The 5,287-nt window shown below is 53.8% G+C and overlaps 1 long non-coding RNA gene across 2 annotated transcripts; it reads left to right on the forward strand.

Moving 5' to 3' along the window:
• The first annotated feature begins 496 nt into the window (after positions 1-496).
• LOC121477500 lies at positions 497-2,317 on the forward strand. Of its 2 annotated transcripts, XR_005984246.1 has the most exons (3): positions 497-787; positions 1,789-1,982; positions 2,226-2,317. It is a non-coding gene; the product is annotated as an uncharacterized LOC121477500 (long non-coding RNA). The 2 variants fall into 2 exon arrangements; XR_005984247.1 differs by having other exon boundaries at positions 1,789-2,317.
• The last annotated feature ends 2,970 nt before the right edge of the window (positions 2,318-5,287 follow it).

Raw genomic sequence — 5,287 nt, forward strand, 5'->3', positions numbered from 1 at the left:
GCCGAGGGACGCGTCCCGGCGGGGTGGGGATGCCGTACGTACGTAGTCCGCGCTCGCAGCTGGAGGGACAGAAACCAGATCCAGACTAGCCTAAGGCAGAAAAGGGAATGTCGGGGCCGTGCTGGGCACCGGACTCCGACGACCTGAGGGCCGGAGGGGGCTTTGGGTGCGGCCGGGACTCCCTCTTCCGCCGCGGCTCTCATCTAGGCCGCTCCAGGATCGCCCCGAGTGCCCCGCGGCGGAGGGCGCTCTCCACGGGGCGAGGCCGGTGGGCGGGGGGCGGGGGGCGCGGGGGGACACCCAGGCCAGCGCCCGGCCCTGAACCCCCTGCCAGACCCGATTCCCCCGCTTCAGCACGGACAGCCCCGGGGAAGGACGCTGATTGGCGCGTCTTCAGTCACGTGACCGACGCTGGCCCAATCACGTCCCGGGAGACCAGGACGCAGGCGGGGCCAAGTCGCGTGACTGCCACGTGACCTGGAGCTGCGGTGGCGGTGGCGCTGGCGGTGGCGGAGGGGAGCAGGCGCGTGGCCGGCAGCCACTCCGGGAGCCGAGCTTCTCTGCTGGGAAGGGGTGAAATGCGGTGGGACCAACAGCCGGCGGTCGTCGCGGGGAGGCCGCGTGGGCCGGGTTTGGAGCCTGCGGGGCGGGCGGCCGCGGGAGGCTGAGCCTGCGGCTCCCGGAAGCGGCGGTCCCAGGGCGTAGCTCGTGCGCACCTGCCCCTCCCCCGCCCCCCGGCCCCCCCCCGCCTCCCCCCCCCATAGCAACCCCAGCCACGTTTCAGAAGGTGAAATGCAAAATAGGTTTTTTGTAAGATAAGTAACCTGAATGAGTATCGCCCCCGCCCCGAGAGCCACGGAGCCCACGGCCTCCCGCCGAGGGGAAGCTCCGCTGAGCTGAGCGAGCCTGTCAGGCCGGGGCTGCTCTCGCTGCAGCCTGACCCGGGAGATCTGCGGCAGGGCCTGCGATTCGGCTTTTCCAGCGAGCTCCCAGGCGATGCTGAGGCCGTGCTCCCCACGCCCCGCTGGAGCCGCGAGCACTTGGCGTGTGGCGTCACTGGAACCGAATGAGTGTGGGGAAGCCGCCCGCAGAGGCTGCCTCCTCAGCCGGGTGCAGGGGAAGTGCCGGAGCCGCCGTGCATGAGCCAGCTCTGCTGGGAGTGGACCACCAGAGCGCCCGGGGACACATGGAGATTTGAGGAGAGCAGAAGGGAAACGGGGGATCCGCTCTCACCCTTGCATTAGAGCCTGAGGACCTCAGTGGGGTCCCCCTGGGTGCACCTGTTGGGGAGTTAGAAAGGGAGCCTGGCAATGCAGATGGGTGCCCCACTCCTATCCTCACTGTTGTAGGGTACTAATGATGCCCAAAGATACCAGACTTTGAGCTCAGGAACCTAGAAGTGCTTCTTCAGGTGGTAAAGTTCTTGCACATACAGCTCAATTAAGGAGCTGGAGGTTGAATTATCCTGGCTACTAGGCCCTGGCCCTCATTCATCGGGCACTGAATGCAATCACGTGAATCCTTATAAGAGGAAGACAGAAAGAGGCTGATGTAGAAGAGGAGGGGGCCTTGTGACCAGGGAGGTACAGGTCAGAGTGATGCAGCCACAAGCCAAGTAATGTGGGCAGCCCCTGCCCCCGGTTGGAGGAGGCAGGAAAGGGGTTCTCCCCCAGAGCCTCTGGTTGAAATAAAGCCTTCATTTCAGATTTCTGGCCTCCAGAATGATTAGAGAATATTTTTGTTGTTATTGTTTTAAGCCACTCAGTTTGTGTAGGTCCTTTTTTGCAGGAGCCAGGAACCTGGATGCAGCCTCCATGGTGCCCACAGAGCCCTGCCCTCCTCTCTGCCTCCCCACCACCATCTCTGCAGAGCCAAGGTGCACCTTCACACTGTTGACAGTGGGGCAGTGAAGACTCAGGACATGGAGAATGTTCCAGAGATAAGCCACAGGCAGCCTCAATAACTGAAGGTCAAAGGGCAGAGTAAGAGACTGATCCATGACCCTGAGGAATGACACCCACACAGGGAAGGTCTGTGCCCTGGGCTCAGCTTCCCCTGGCTCCCACCAGACTCTGGCCAGGCAGTGTTAGGCTGTCCACACTCAAGTCTTCTTCCCTCTTTCTCCTACCCAGCAACCCAGACCCCCCATCCTTCCCCACCACCAGGACTTTCCCTAGGCTTCAGTGGATGGAGCCATGGATTTCCTTCCCCTTCTATTTCATTAGGACTCAAGCCTGCTGCAAAGCCCTCCTACCTTCCTGCCTGGATCTCAAGAACCTAGTGTGGGAATTAAAAGCCTTATCTGTTCAAAGCCCTATCTTTTGTGCTTCTGCAGTAAGGAGCTTGTTTGGTGTGTGGGCACCTGTCAGAAACAAAGGGAATAAAAAAGCACAAAAATTGTATTTTGAGATCTTCTGGGGCACAACAGATTGGATCTCCAAGAAGGCATTTGTTTGAAGGGAATGGGGTATAGGTACAAATAGTACCTGAGGAACATAGGTTGGGTGGGGGAATGGGCCTAATTAACTCTATCCCAGGCATGACAAAAGTGGTGTTGTGGATTGAATTTTGTCCCCCCGGAAAAATACGGTGAAGCCCTAGCCCTCAGGACCTCAGACTGTGGCCTTATTTGAAAACTGGGTCATTGCAGGTTCATTAGTTGAGATGAAGTCCTCCTGGAGTCAGGTGGGCCTGAATCCAGTAGGATTGGCCTCCTGCAGGAAGACAGGGACACATCAGGGAAATGCCTGTGATGTCAGAGGCAGAGATTGAAGTCCTACAAGCCAAGGAATGCCGAGGATCGCTGGCCAAGCACTAGAAGATGGATGAGAAGCAAGGGAATCCTTGATCTTGCACTTCTGGCCTCCAGAACTTTTGACAATTTCTGTTGCTTGAGCCACCTGGTCTGTGGTACTTGGTGATAGCGGCCATGGGAGGCGAATACAGGTCTACCCTGTTCTTGCCCGCCTTCTCCACATTCCATGGCCAGTCCCTAAGGGCTGACACTCTTTTCCTCCTTGGCATCCACAGCACCACCCTTGTCCTGTGTCTGACAACAGATGATGACCATTAGTGAACCCAGCTGAGAGTGGGAGTCCAATAAGGGGAGCATGAAAGTAGACATCCGATTTTTAAAAAAATATTTTACTTATTTATTCATGAGACACAGAGAGAGGCAGAGACACAGGCAGAGGGAGAAGCAGGCTCCATGCAGGGAGCCCAACACGGGACTCGATCCTGGGACTCTAGGATCATGCCCTGGGCCAGAGGCAGACACTTAACCGCTGAGCCACCCAGGTGCTCAGGGATCTGATTTTTGACAGAACTTCTTTAGCCCTTGAGAAAAGGCACCTGCAGAAAGTCCAAGCTTTCCTTGTGTTCTTGCCCTTCTCAAACAGCGTTGGGACTTTTGTAGGGAAATGCCTTTAGAACCAGATGACAGGGGACGCCTGAGTGGCTCGGCGGTTGAGCGTCTGTCTTCAGCTCAGGGCATGATCCCAGGGTCGTGGGATCCAGTCCCGCATCGGGCTCCTTGCATGGAGCCTACTACTCCCTCTGCCTGTGTCTCTGCCTCTCTCTGTGTGTCTCTCATGAATAAATAGAATCTAGATAGATAGATGATGATAGATAGATGATAGATAGATAGATAGATAGATAGATAGATAGATAGATAGATAGAAAAAAAGAACCAGATGACAACTCACACGGGGAAACCAGGACTGTCACATTGGTGGCCACATCTTGGATTTGCCTCTGAATAGGGAACTGGTTTTGGTCACCCAGATCACTCACCTGACTTGATTCTGAACATCTTCTGGCCATTTCCAAAAGTCACATCCAGCCTGGGAAGGTTGAGGGCACCCAATGGGGAGATGTTAGAGTCCTGTGCCTCTGGCAGCTCACGTCAGGGCCACCGATGGTGCCCCAACAGCTAGCTTCATTCTGCACCAGTTTTTGTGGTCTCAAAATAAAGGAAACAGCAATTCCCTTTAGTTAATGCCTTTCTCTAATTTTATGGTCTCGCCACAAGGCTGAAAGCAGCCCATCCTGAACAAGGCAAAGGAGCCTCACATTTATTTCCCTGGGCTGGACTAAATTCCTGAGTGTTCTTCCAATGGGAATGATCCAAGATTTTCCACCCATGTTTCTTGACTCACCATACATACAGGCTCCCGGTTAATGGAGCTTTTTAAATCAGAGAGCAGGTGAAACATGCTTCTTGCTCCTGGCCTATTTTTATATCTTCGTTATCCTTGTTTCTTCTCTTTCCTTCCTACATTTTTTTATTTTGTTTGGCTTTGGTGCCTGAATTGAACATTCATTCGATCTGTGTGTTGTGTGAGGCTGGAGTCTATCCTTTTTATTTCTGAGTAGAATCCCGCTGTTTGAGAGATGCCTGTTTGAGGGTGGCTCAGTCAGTTAAGCATCTGCTTTCATCTTAGGTCACAGTCCTGGGGTCCTGGCACTGAGCCCCAAATTGGGCTCCCTGCTCAGCGGGGAGTCAGCTTCTCCCTCTGCCTCTTCCCCTGCTTGTGCATGCGCTCTCTCTAGCTCTCCCTCTCTCTCTCAAATAAATAAAATCTCTAAAGAAAGAAAGAAAAAAAAGTCATTAGAGATGTCATTAGTTAATATGAGGTCATACTGGAATAGAGCAGACCCTAATCTGATTGGTGTCTAATAAAAAGTAGAAATTTGGACAAAGATACACACACTGGGAGTGTGTCATATGTAGATTGGGGTAAAGTATCTACAAGCCAAAGATGGGCAGCAAACCTCCCGGAGCCAGAGGAGAGACCTGGTACAAATTCTGTCTCACAGTCATCGGGGAAGACGAACTCTGCTGACCCCTGGATTGTGGACTTCCAGACTTGATAGCGAGGAGATAATCAACTTCAGTTCTTCAAGCCACTGACTTTACAGTACTTTACTACAGTAGCCCTAGCAAATAGTTCACGGGCTGATTATTCACTTTTAGAAAAATGTCTGTTTAGTGCATTCCTTTTTTTTAAGATTTTATTTATTTATTCATAAGAGACAGAGAGGCAGAGACACAAGCAGAGGGAGAAGCAGGCTCCCTGCAGGGAGCCCGATGCAGGACTCGATCCCAGGACCCCAGGGTCAAGCCCTGAGCTGAAGGCAGATGCTCAACCACTAAGCTACCCAGGTGTCCCAAGTTAGTGTTCCTTGAGGTAGCCTGATTAGCTATCGTGCTTAGGATATATTTTGCCTTTTAATGGGGAGCCTGGGTGGCTCAGTCGGTTGGGCATCCCACTCTTGATTTCATCTC

This window comes from Vulpes lagopus, chromosome 17 (assembly GCF_018345385.1).
Source record: "Vulpes lagopus strain Blue_001 chromosome 17, ASM1834538v1, whole genome shotgun sequence".
Classification (NCBI taxonomy): domain Eukaryota; kingdom Metazoa; phylum Chordata; class Mammalia; order Carnivora; family Canidae; genus Vulpes; species Vulpes lagopus.